Raw genomic sequence first — 14696 nt, 5'->3', positions numbered from 1 at the left:
GTCTCTGCCGCTATCTTTTCAAGCGCACCAAGAACGGGTACAGTTGCCGCCGTAACATCCTTAGTCGCTTTAGTTACCGGGGCAAAGAGTTGTTCGCTTCCAACAGTAAAATCGGTTTGCATTTGTTGTCGCGTTTGAAGTTTCTCTCTCACCCTGTCTCGTAACGGTATAAACTTTTTAAGCGCTGCTAGCCGCTCTCTGGCTAGCCGAGTAGTAAGTGATTCACCTACCATTATTGTAAATTGATCCGCAATTTTCTAATTTTCCGCCGAGTGTACCATCGGGAGCTCCACGGAGTTTTCGTCTATAATCCTTCTAATGTTTTTGATCTTACTAGAAATCTCCCGGCGTCGTTCATAAACACGTCCGAGTTTTTTTCGTATTATTTCAACGGCAGTAAATAGTCCAATGAATGCATTTGCGTCATTGTGGTACAGGTTCTCATTAATCGTATGTTGTAATCGTTTTATAAAAAAATACTCGCGGGCCAGGGTAAAACGCCCCCGTTTCGACTGTTCGTTAATAATCTCATAATCGGATAATATTTTTTCACTGTCGAGACCATCAGATAATTCAATTCCTTGATTTTTTAATTTTGAAATCTCAGTTAATATATTATTGATGTCTTCGATATTCATTATTCTTATAAAACATCTTATTTCTAATATCAAAAATTTTAATAAAATTATTGGGGCCATTTTTGACCCCGTTTTTTGTATGGACAGTACAGTGCCGTAGATCTCCACTCGAGTGTTGTGGCAGATTGCAGGCATACATGGACAGTACAATGCCGTAGATCTCCACTCGAGTGTTGTGGCAGATTGCAGGCATACATGGACAGTACAATGCCGTAGATCTCCACTCGAGTGTTGTGGCAGATTACAGGCATATACATATACTTAATTAAGGACATTCACATCTTGGAACCCCAAAGCATACATCTCCGGGAGGGAGGCCTAGGGTGACAAACGTCATCGTAGACCGCCCAGAAGATATGCTTGGGGGACATCACTACATGTACTTAATTAAGGATGAATATATTTACTATGAAATGATTGATGGATGATGGGACGGCACAAGACAGCACAAACATAACACGGCGGGGCGGAACTCTACGGCCAATTCAACCAATCAAAAGCAACCCAATTAAATTAACCCGGTTGCATGATTGTGAACAAAAGACAACCACACGCCCGGGTCAAGAGCGTGGGTTAGTTTTGATTAGTTGAATTGGCTTTCGAAAGCCCCAGGCTTATAACGAGTCATCTTGTATATAAAGTGACTAATACAGCGGCGTCAGTCACAAGGTGTGTGTTAATTTGAATTCCCTTGAATCGTTTGAATCCTTAAATACTTATTAATGGTGTTTCACGGCATTTAAATGAAACCAAATACTCAAATAAAACATTAAAAAAAAGAATACAGCTGTTAGATAATAGCGTGTATTTCATTAGTTTTCATCGTAAAATGATTAATTAATCGCAACATTAATTGGACTTCAAGGAACGCAACATTAATTAGACTTCAAGGGACGTAACTCTTGTCATGCGACGCTATCACAAAACGAGTTATCTCCCTTTGATGTTATATATGAAAATCGAATTCTATGACCCGTCTTTTTTGAGATCGCTGTTTGATATATTCGTTCTGCAACAAATTGTATTGAGGCGATACAAATGTCAAAATATTTTCCTGCCTCATTCATCGACTGAAATATTTTTTCCTCGTGAGTTGTTGTATCAAATGACTTTACGGGTTTTGCTTTCTTTGAGTATTTACCAGTTTGGCCTTTTTTACTATTTTCACTCTGAGAGATGGCTTGCAGATTACACAGTCTATTATTTTGATAATTAGAATCAATGTGATCAATAACGAGAGTATCTTTGATCAATCCGTGGAAACATTCATAGATGATTCTGTGACAGAGATATTTTTTCCCTCCAGCAGTAAACATTAAATACCCGTGATTGTTTTTCCATCCAACCGGCTTCTTCAGTCTACGATTTCTAACAATACCGTCGCGAGATGCCTCGTAACTGACGAGCAGGGGATGCGGCTGAAATTCTTGGTCCATTTGTATAATAATACTACTTGTCTAATTTATTATTTGGTTTAATTATGAATCTTTCAACGTAGTCTTGGGGGGTTTTGATGACGAAGTCGGCGGTGGGGTAAATGACGGCGTTTTTAATTCGCTTGTCATAATAGCGTTTTAGTTCCCTGTATCGCTTTCCGCCACAATTGATACACAACTGTGATTTTCCTCTTACACCGACGTGGCAAACCAAGCACGGGAGGGGGCCAAGAGAACCATTACGAACGCTTTGTAAATGATACCCGCAGAATTCACCTCTACATGATTTATTGCACGGGGTTGTCGACCCAATCATCAACCATTTGCAGTGATTCATTATACTATATTCTTTCATTTAAATACTTGTTTTAATTATATGGATGAGTTCGAGAGATTGGCAGCAATTAAGCCCCGGAAAAATATTAGGTTTAATCTCGATAGAGTCCTCAAGGACACACCAAAAGCGTTAATAAACGATAAAACCCTGTTGAGTAAAATACGCGATTGTATCAATGAATTCAAGCGTGATGGCGCATCTCACAGTTGGTCAACATTTCGAATTGATGGCATTGTTGATGCTACCATGAACGACAACCGCGCAGCAATGATAATATCACAACTTGACGGTAAAAGGTATTTCTTCAGAGTAAAATTCATTGTCCGGGTGGAATCAGGCGATTGGATCATGCGTGATAAATTTGAACCAGTTCTCAGCGACAAGAAAACAGTCACTGTCAGCCGCGACTCCAAGCCGGGGTTGTTAACCGGAATTGACAAACCATACTATGAACGAGCGTATCCTGAAACAGCAGTTGTTTATGGAATATACCCGTTAAATAAGAAACCTGATATCGGAAAACTGAAACCGATGAAACAGTCAACTGGGATAAATTGTGTAGCAGAACGAATAATAGAGCATTTTACAAATGCATGTCGAGGAAACAAATTGACTGATTTACGACGTAGCAAAATCAACCAGTGGGAACTAACCGTAAAAGAGCGTGGAGCAACCATCAGCGACATAGCGAGATTAGAAACATCGCTGAGATTTCCAATAACCGTTACAACGATAACCGGTGAAGTATTATACGAATCGAAGTATAAATCGAAGGGAGCCCCAATCAAAATTATTGATCATAACGAACACGCATGGACGCCCGTGATCACAATATTTCCACGGGATAGAACAGTAAAGTATATCCCCGAAGAATTCCTGGGAGAACAATTCTCCAAGGACGGTTTTCTCGCGGAGAGGAAACTATTTGATGCTATTGCCTACTTGTGTAAAAACGACCCTGTATCAATGTGGTTACTTCGCAGCGCTGAAAACGATGCGGATACCTTTGATCAGTTTGTAAGACCAAACGGTGAATTATATCGCACTGAAGCATTTCACAACAGGATGAAAAAAACCGCCATAGAATTTGAGGAGCATGATGAACAACTGCTAACAAATTGTTTTACGATTCCATCGGTTGTAGCTCATGTTGCAGCAAGGAAAAATGCGTGGAGACCAACGCGCAGAGAATTTCTACCGGATGTACAATCCAGTTGTTTGGAATACTATCACGGTGGACTATGGAACACTGAATACAACCGCGACGCTATGATCTCGGTTGATATGGTTGCCTGTTATCCAGCGAGTTTTCTCGGGTATGGATCCGCCGCTGAGTACTTTAGACGATTTGGACACCCCAGTCATGAAATGATTCGTGTTGCTATTAATGGACCACTGCCTGATTTTGATTTAACCGGATTCGCTCGCATAGTATCATTTGAATTCGCGGCAGGACTCCATCGCTGTTGCTATATTTGGATCGGTAGACACATGGCTGAAAAGAGATGGCTGCCAATAGCGCTGCTACGGTATATGATTGATTGTAGCATGCTAGTTTCGTTGATTGTCAGTGACGCGATTATATCATACCGGGCACAGACTGAAGTCTGGTTACCAGAACCGGAGCGTCTAGATAGCATAATTGACGAGTCCAGAAAAAACATTGATGCCGACGAGGAATATATCATCGAATGGTCCAGGAGGATATTTAACCAACGAAACCGCGAGGCAAAAGATCTCGGTAGAAGAATAATTGGTAAGTTCACACAAGGTGGAAAAAACCACGACTACAAACGATATTGCTCACGGCTGATTATAGATGACGCAGAATATGATTTCGTAATCAAGGACACAGTGGCAAAAAATAGATACGTGAACTGCAAAACAGCTTTCTTGTCCAATGGAACGAGGTTGGGTACAGTTGTTACCTACAGCGATGGAGACAGCCCGGCGTATCCACATTTGAGGGCGTCTATGCTGGGATATGCCGCTATCAATTTATTCTCGATGATAAATAGATTCCCCGATACCGCGGTTAGAGTAGCCGTTGATTCGTTTTATGTTGACGTAGCGTATAAAGGAAACGTAGCCGAGTTTACTAGTCCGGACGAGAGTTGGGGTACATGGAGAATTAAAAATGAAATACGACGCGATTATTCCCCGTCAGCAGATGTCACCGTTGAGAACAACTACTTACGCGGTGATAAATTGTCAGAATGGTCTAATGCACCATCGTGTTCTGATCCAATTTGTAGACACAAGACGGTTTATTTAAGCGGCTGTGGCGGGTCAGGAAAGACGACTCGGGCAATTGAATTATTTCGAACGCGGGCAAGTATAATCGTGCTTACACCGACCCATAGACTAGCGCGAGAGATAAAACAACGAAATGTTGACGCCGTTACTTATCACAGCTTTTTTCGATACAGCGGCGGTGAGTGGACTCCTGATCGAATGGGTGAAAAATTTATTCCCGACATTATCATCTGGGATGAGATATGTACTGTTTCGTTAGATACTTTACAAATGTTTCTTGAGTGGTTGCTGCGCGCGAATACAGCGGTAATCATGTGTGGGGACCATGGCCAACCACCACCATTTGTCGGCGAGGGTCCACATGATTGGTTAAGGGGTTTTGTGGACTATTATGAAGAAACCGATACTGATTACCGAGCACTTGATGAACAACTGCGCGAGGTTAAGAAATTAATCAGATTACAGCCGGATAGAATTCAATGTGAAATAATTCGCGAGGTGATTCCGGAAACGCCGTTAAATGAATTCTGGGAAACATGGAGACCAAACGATTTAATTGTAGCGAGTAGAAAGATAGTCAGAGACACACTTCAGCGGAAGTTGTTTACGTTGCATAAGGAAAAGTTTCCAACGCGTCCAGTGCCGTTATGTTATAGACCCGCGGACACACGGCGGCAGAACATTGAAGTTGAAATTCCAGGTCGGACAGAAAAACAAATTCTCGTGCTGAATGATATCGTGCTCGTTGATATCAGCGTCGTCGAGGACGCGCTACGTGCTGATAAATCCCCGTGGACGCTAGGATACGCAACAACAATACATTCCTCGCAGGGACTAACCATCACGGACACAATTGTTTGGATAGTTGATAATCGCATCGAATGGTCGAATCTAGTCTATCTTGCAGTGTCCAGAGTACGAAGGATAAATCAGCTTCGAAGAATTGTTATTGACGAAGCCACCGACGAAGCCGGCGACAAAGTCACCATCGATGCAAGCGTCATTGATAGAAAACTCTCGGGTTACCGCCAACAGGATAAAAAAAAACAGCGGCGTTTTGATATTGATGCCGAATTAATAATCTCGCTACGACAACAACAGAATAATCACTGCGCGAGTTGCAATTGTATAATGAGTTGGCGTTATTCGGATAAAGACACTCGCCAATTTACCGTGGATAGGATCGATAACAGTCTCGGTCATGTCAAAAACAATGTGAGGTTGACCTGTCTTGAGTGTAATAGACGCAACGGCGCTAGTTAAGACCACGTGGGGGCAATTGAGTATCGTTAGGTATCACTTGTAGTTGCTCGCGTGTAAATCCGCGCTGAGGAGCAGTTGAATCCAGTCTATAGATCGGTGGTCTACCAGTTGATCGTGTTATCGTTGATATGTTATGTGTGGTAACACTCCAAATAGGATCGGTAGCCCTTTTTTTACCGCCTTCAAGCTCTCCTGGTTCATATAGATATCTAACAGTGACATCGCCAAGAATCGGCTTAGAAACGCTATTTATTTTTAATTTTCCGGGTATATACTCGTATTTAATCGCGTCGCTGGGCTTCATGTTGATTACTCGGGTAATCTCGTTATTTAACGCTGCAATTACACCTGGCAACCTTTTAACCCATTCACGAGATCGTTTTTCTTGGATGAATTCCTTCGCGTATTGATATCCAAATAACCGTTCAGCGAGAGTCCGATTGAATCGTTCAACAATTGCCTGATCACGATGTAGCGCAGTATGACCTCGTCGTATCGCGACGCTATGATGTTTCAGCGTTGATAAAACAGCGCCGCGAAATTCACTACCAGGATCAACTTGTAATAGATTTGGCCAGCGCAGAGGACCTCTTCGATAAATCCGCTCAAACGCATCGGCTACTTCAGTTGCTGACTTTGTTTTCAACGGTTCCGCTTGTTTGTGTCGACTCGCAACATCAACTACGGTTAGCGCGTATTTGTAACCGTTGTCATGCGGCAGAAATAGTATATCAGCCTGATGAACTTCATTAGGTACGCTGACATCAAAGCGCGAGAAGTTGATTTGTTTAGGCGGTGGTAGATAGATTTGCCATATAGCCTGTTTGGATAACCAATTAGCCGCAGTGGTCTTTGTTACCTTTGCAGCGCTTGCAAGCTTACCAATTGCGGCCTTCCCCTTCCAGTATCCTCTCGGAGAATAATAGATGGAATCCATCGTTTTTCTTGGATGATTGTTATTAATTACCAGCGCCAATCATTAATTTACCTTTCATAGCCGATTTTACCAACCATGAGGCCAATTTTTCTTTGACGGATTTATCAGGAATAGCATTTAGCGCGTGAATTAATTTTACATCCGCGATATGACGCTGTTGCAGATCGCTACTTTTGTAAGCAACATCATGAGCATGACACGCCTTATCGATAGCGTTTATTGGATACTCACCGGGTTTGGGCTGATTTTGATCATCGAGTCTAATATCTAATCGTGTTCCGGGGCCACAGTAGTTATATCCTGGGAGGTGTTTTTCTCCTGGATACTTTGCCCACGGTGTTCCGGGGAGTTTTGCCAATTTGGCTGCGATGTCACCTCCTCGCTTTTTTTTAAAACATCTCCGGGTCTAATAGAAATAAATCTAAATTTCTTTGTACCGCATTGTACACACTTACCAGTAAGCGCCGATCTGTTATTTCTTGTCGTAACGGTTGTCATATCATTTGTGCCAGTACGCACTCTACACTTCACACAATATAGATCCATAATTTATGTATAGAGATATGAATATAATTGATTTTTCGGCGACTAAAACAAGAGAACCAGTTAAGCATGTTGCAGCGTTACCAAACTCGATCCGGATGATTATCATCGGACCATCTGGATCCGGCAAGACGCAATTGTTACTCAATTTAATAATGAGATGGATGAAGTGGGATAAGTTGTATTTGGTTGCTCCTAGCGTAGATGATCAACGATGCTACGAGGTGTTGAAAGATTTCAACGAGAATGCATCAGCGATCGCTGAAAAAAATGTTATTGAGTTTATTACAGATATCAATGATGCACCAGGCATTGATGATATTGATGGCGACGTTAACAATCTAGTCGTGTACGATGATGTTATGTTAGACAATCAAAAAAACCCAGCTAGGATATTTTCCAGAGGCAGGCATAAAAACACCGACGTGATATATGTCACTCAACGATACACTCAGATTCCAAAAGTAATCAGAGACAACTGTAATATTCTTGCTGTATTCAACGGCGTTGATACACACACGCTACGAAATATTTGGCAGACATGGTGCGGCGGTGACATGGACTTTAATGTTTTTCGAAACTTTTTTAGTCATGCTCAGTCGACCCCACATGGATTCATAACGATAAATTTACATGATCCTCGGACACGATATCGTATCGGACTTGACCAAATATTCGGTTAGTTGTAAATAATTTTCATTGTAAATAACCTCTTAGCAGCAGAGGGGGCAATGACATCGACGCGGTCGTCGACGTGCTTACCGGACGCTGACGACGCTGGGGATCGGCGCGCAGAAGGTGTTAATCAAACCAAATGACGACGCGACGATTCCCCAACGACGACGTCGTTTTTTTTTTACCAGGCGCTGACGACACTAGATCGTTGAGTGCAGAAAGTAATAATTAAGCAAAATAACGATTGGACAAAATGTCCGATTCGCCCCCTCTGCTGCTCCATCAGTTATTCTGGCCGCCATGTATAGCCTATCTTGGGCTGAAAAATGGCGTTTCAACCAACAACAACATGTTGTTCTTCATTTGCCGATAAGGTAGTCATTTTGAAATGATATCTAAATTCTGAAAATAAACTCTTAGATTAATAGGGGAAATATCTAACATAATTTAGCAGTATTGATTTGCCTTAAAAAAATCTGAAGCATCTTGCGATAACGTACATTAAATACATCATTGCTATATCGTACACTAGATATGTCATCGAAATAACGAACAATAAATACGTCATTGCACTAACATACAATAAGTACGTTATTGTAATAACGTACAATAAATACGCCATTGCAATTATGTACAACAAATATGCCATTGCAATAACGCGCAATAAATATACCATTGCAATAACACACAAAAATACGCCATTTCTATAACATACAATAAATACACCATTGCAATAACGCACAATAAATACGCCATTCAATAACGCACAAATAAAAGCCATTGCAATTACGAACAACAAATACGCCGCTGCAATAACGTATTATGAACACGTCCTTGCAATAACGTACTATAAATACGTCTTTGCAGTAATGTACAATAAATACGTACTTGCAATATCGTACAATAAATTTGTCCTCGCAATAATGTATTATAAATAAGTCCTTGCAATAATGTACTATAAATACGTTATTGTAATAACGTACTATAAATAGCTTACTACAAATACGTCCTGGCAATAATGTACTATAAATAAGTCATTCCGATAACGTACTATAAATACGTCCTTGCAATAACGTACTATAAATACGTCCTTGCAATAACGTAATATAAATACGTCCTTGCAATAACGTAATATAAATACGTCCTTGCAATAACGTAATATAAATACGTCCTTGCAAAAACGCACTATAAATACGTCGCATCAATAATGTACTTATAAATACGTCCTTGCAAAAAAAGTACTATAAATACGTCCTTGCAATAACGTAATATAAATACGTCCTTGCAATAACGTAATATAAATACGTCCTTGCAATAACGTAATATAAATACGTCCTTGCAATAACGTAATATAAATACGTCCTTGCAAAAACGCACTATAAATACGTCGCATCAATAATGTACTTATAAATACGTCCTTGCAAAAAAAGAACTATAAATACGTCCTTGCAATAACGTAATATAAATACGTCCTTGCAATAATGTACTTATAAATACGTCCTTGCAAAAAAAGTACTATAAATACGTCCTTGTAATAACGTGCTATGAATACGTCATGGCAATAATTTTCTACAAATACGTCCTTGTAATAATGTACTATAGGTATGTTCTTTACTTATTACAAATCTGTAAAAAGTTCGTTGGCTCGTCAAACGTCCAGCTACGGTAAACAGAGTGCGCACCAAAGCCTCGTTCGTGATGACCCATGTCGAAAATTTGTCTGGTAACTGATTATGTCAAAAGCTGGCATTTCCCATAGCGAGAAAACTCCATTCTTTTAAAGGTTATTCAGGTGTAAGAACTTGTCTAAGGGTGAAAAAAAGCTTTCAGACATAAAGGCGTAAAAACTGAAATGTTAGAAATTCGTGCAGCTGAAAGTTTATACATAGGAATGTTTCGTCGGGCCTAAAACTTCCATAATGAACTTCAAAGCACTTGTTATGGCTGACCAAAAATTGAATGATAACACAAAATATTTCTGAATAAAAATAATTATAGCAAATAGGTCAGTATGATGAAAGAATAATTGCTCCAAATGACTTTAATCGGAATACCTCTCCTGCCAAGGTTTTATTAACACAAGGCATTGCCAACAAGCTGCAAGCCGTCGTGGAAAATGTGGTAATTCAATGCTACTTAAAAATGAGGCTTTTTTTCTTCAAAATTTCTGCTTTAGTTACCAAATAAAAGTATAAGTTTATCATAAATATCTGAGTGCATTCCTTTAAAGAATTTTGTTCTTTCGTTAATAAGAGGTAACCCGGTTCTTTTTATAGTGGCTATCTTTTAAAGGTCTAGGAGTTGACATGAAATTCTCATGTTTGCGGTGATTCAGCGTTTACTATTATCTATGAAGAAGAAGATCTCTCGACTTTTCAAGAGCAAGCTAACATCACGACATGTGTCGGATACCCCATACATAATCTTATCATCGTAAATCAACCAATAAACGATACACATGAAAGAGGCGGGACGCAGACTGTTCAGGACGAGATGCATGATACGCTGAAGAAAGTTTCCTGCTTAAGCATTAAATGCCACATTAACCGAAGCAAACCATACTTTTACAGGTCTAGAGTAAAACATCTTGTTTCATGATTTGACAGACTAAATGGAGGTCGGATTAGTGCTGTCACTGAAAGTAATAAAATCTGACAAGATATTAGCAAAACTGTCTGACTTAACGACCACCCCCGACGAGTTATACGTTTACGGTTCAATTCGTGGTGTGCATAATAATAATAATAATAATAATAATAATAATAATAATAATGATAATAATAAATCACTGGAGGACAAAGAAGGAGAAAACCTCCCGGGCTCATTATTAGATTTCAGGAAATTCAACAAAAAGCTTACAATTGCCTATAAAAGACAACGCTGATCAAACTAAAGCATTGCTGGTGTATGCCGAGGTGCGAGAACTATATATATATTTAATATCAAAACGAAATAAAAATGGAAATATTGAGAAGCAACTGGACTGAAAACTTGTAATTTTCAGTAGCTATAGACGGTAAAATTGAAAAAGAATACAAAGGGTGTCCGACATATATACAGCTAAACAAATACATAAATAGGTCAATAGGAACGTAGATAGGTTGGTAGCAAGTTATATCGGCAAGTATGTAGGGCGATGATACGTATGTAAGTAGTGATTAAAGGCGAATACAGAAACTGAGAAGCGGCCAGGTAAATGGGTATTAAGAGGGTAGGCTGATTGGAAGACAGGTAAATAGGTACTAAATAGGTATGTAGCTTGGTAGACAGTAGATACTGTTAGAGGGCAATGGCTGTCAGACGAATGGTCATTTATGTAGATAAACTAACAGGCCAAGAGGTACGGAGGCATGTGGGTGGGTAGATAGATAGAAAGGTAAGTAGATAGGTAGATAGACAGCACAACAGATGATGAACTCTTCACTGCCTTAAACTTTTCTTGTTTCTCTTGCACGTTTCTTCTACCTCAAAGCAATCGCTTTAAAGACAGGACATTTTGTACAAAAGTATATATATGTTAAACAAGGAAGAATGAATTCATATATGTTTAAAAAGAAGAATTAAAGCATGTATATTAAACAAAGGAAAATTAATTCATGTGTGGCCGCTCCGGTGGCCTAGTGGTTAGAGCGTCCGCCTCAAATGCGGAAGGTCGTGGGTTCGATCCCCGGCCGAGTCATACCAAAGACTTACAAAAATGGTACTAACAGCTACCTCGCTTGGGGCTCAGCATTAAGAGGTTAGTGTTAGGACTGGTTGGCCTGGTGTCAGGATAATGTGACTGGGTGGGACATCATGCTACATGTCTGCGGCATGATGCCCCAGTGCTAGTCATCACTATAAACTGTCACACTGCAGACATCGTAGTAGCGATATGACTGAAAAATTGTTCAAGCTACGTTAAAAATCCAAATCACACACACACACACACTCATGTGTGTCCAATAAAAGGGATTAACTTATCTGTGTTAAAAAAGAAAAAATTAACTCATCTGTATTAAAAACGGAGGATTAACCCAACTCTGTTAAACAAAGGAGGATTAACTCGTCTGTGTTAAGCAAAGGAGGATTAACTAATCTGTGTTAAATAAAGGAGGAGTGACTCATCCGTGTTAAACAAATGAGGATTAACTCATCTATGTTATGCAAGGGAGGATTAACTTATCTGTGTTGAATAAAGGAGGATTAACTCATTTGTGTTAAGCAAAGGAGGATTAACTCATCTGCGTTAAACAGAGGAGGATTAACTTATCTGTATTCAGCAAAGGAGGAGCAACTCATATCTGTTCAGCAAAGAGGATTAACTCATCTTTGTTAAATAAAGAAGGATTAACTAACTCATATGTGTGTTTGAAATCCAGGTGTATTGCCATACATGTACCTGTACAATCATCCAATTTCAAAATCTTGTCTAAGGTTTCGCTTTTGTTGGGTTTAGAGTCATTATTCATCAAACTGTGACGTAGACGTGGAGGCCAGTATATCTGGCGGAGGAAGAACCTTAGAAGTCACTGAGAAGAAGAAGAAGAAAAAAAAAAAAAAAACACCGACCCACGGGAAGCTACTGGAAAGCTTTCTCACATGTCGCCGATAAAACTGAAGAGAAAACATATATTAACGGATAATGTTTCGTATCAGGTGCAAGATAGTTTACGTGTTTAGTGAGGGTTGCCATTACATCAATGCTAGAACGGTTCTTAATGTTTTCACAAGAGCCATTAAGTGGATGATCGGCTATGAAATACAAGGGGTAGATGGGTTTACTGTTTGTATAAACGACTTACAACATGCAACAAAATAATTAATTAGTCAAAACGGGATTTTTAGAATTATTAAAAGATTTGCTAAAACGTCATTAAGGAAGAAAAGTTAATTCAGAAAATCTTGCCGTTGCTTTTAAAAGCAATACGCAATCGGAACGTCTCTGCCTTTTCCATCGCATACTCCGAATAAAGCGACGCGCTTGAAACGAAAATCAAAGTCACCGTATGTAGTGGATAAGCTCTTTGCTTAAAGAAAATTAAAGACAACAGATAAAAGAAGTATCTGGCAATAAATAAAGCTGTTAAAGTAATATATGTAAAATGACACATAGTTGAGGACATAGCCCATTTATTAGACTGAATTTGTCTCAGCATGATTATTGTGGAAAGATAACTAAGATATATATATATATATATATATATATATATATATATATATATATATATATATATATATATATATATATATATATATATATATATATATATATATATTTATATATATATATATATATATATATAGTCTCTTTGTTACGTTAGGTAAATGTATTAAAATTAACAGGCTAAACTACAAAATGGACATATTTAACATAAAAAAAATATCTTCATGAGGAATTGGAATGTTTTTAGCTAAGCTATAAAGCGCCATTAATTGTGGCGAGAAATAATGACTGCCGAGAAGATATGACTCCATGTATTTTTTATGTGCTTGACACCAGTTTCCTGTTTCTGATGAACCAGTGAAATTCAAGGTCAGTGAAACCGAACACCGTTCTAAAACAATTTCTGTCTCGTTCTGTCACGCTAACACTTGTTTTGTCACGGCCTAGCCAGATTCCGCAAGCCCACCATATTAGAACTTAACCGAACATGGATTAGTCATTAAACAGGAACAAGAAACCAGTAAACTATGAAGTGACTTTCTATATAAAAGAATAAACTTTGTTCTGAAACAAATTCAATTCTGAAAATTCACAATGAAATAATGTTAAATACAACTGATGCCGGTTCAAATGGCATCGTCAATCATACTGAAAGAGTCACTTCAGGTTGGATGTAAACACAGTATTAAGTTTTGTTCCCTGTCATGTACAGTAATGCTAGAATGACACATGCACCACTTACAGCGCAGAATTGAAATATCAAATATGCACTCAATAACTAAATCAACAGAAACAGCAAAATTGCTTCAGAAAGACATGGCGCCTTATTTTGGTGTCACTAACTTGAACGCGGGACAAAAACTGCTATGGTCTGGACAAAATGAGAGAGAGAGAGAGAGAGAGAGAGAGAGATGGGTTTAGTGTTGTCAGTCAGCTTACATGGTATTTCTTAGGATTCCATGGCAACTGGTCAGATTGTTTATGATAAGATTATAGCAGGATATAAAAGTTCCCCGTGGGACACGGTATGAAAGTTCAAAGTTAAAGATGACGAATCTAATTAAAATAGCTATCTACGAAAATAGAGGAAAAGAACAAACGTATGTCCATTAAAACAAATTTGAAGCATACCGTAGCATAGTTCAGCCGCACTCATAAATAAAAGCAATACAACCGTAACATTCAAGATTATTTATTCTAAGTAAAGTAAGAAATACAAAACCTGAAGAAGATTTTTTTATACTTTATTAATCATTTTGTTGCCTAGTTACCGTAACAGGCACGTATAAAAACAAGCACATTCTGCATGGGGTTGTTCACGCGTAATTGGATATTAACATCAAATAGAGATTTGATATGAACGTTTTAAAACTTTTCGGCTAAAAATAAATTCATACTTAAGCTCAGATGTTAAGTTTTAGAAGTCACAGTTTTGTTCAAAGTGAATTGTAACCATTTGTGCAAT

General features: G+C 38.8%; 1 protein-coding gene and 1 non-coding gene across 5 annotated transcripts in view; one reads left to right on the top strand and one right to left on the bottom strand.

Annotated features, from left to right (window-relative positions):
- LOC149790152 (frizzled-5-like) overlaps positions 1 to 14696 on the bottom strand; it is a 176346-nt gene that overhangs the window by 85079 nt on the left and 76571 nt on the right. The window lies entirely within an intron of this gene.
- Positions 11688 to 11764, top strand: Trnal-caa (transfer RNA leucine (anticodon CAA)). Its single transcript has one exon. It is a non-coding gene; the product is annotated as a tRNA-Leu (tRNA).

Source organism: Sinohyriopsis cumingii, chromosome 10, assembly GCF_028554795.1.
Source record: "Sinohyriopsis cumingii isolate HCF-2022 chromosome 10, ASM2855479v2, whole genome shotgun sequence".
In the NCBI taxonomy this organism is placed as follows: domain Eukaryota; kingdom Metazoa; phylum Mollusca; class Bivalvia; order Unionida; family Unionidae; genus Sinohyriopsis; species Sinohyriopsis cumingii.
The sequence above is the reverse complement of the archived record's forward strand: the minus strand, read 5'-3'. Positions and strand labels throughout refer to the sequence as shown.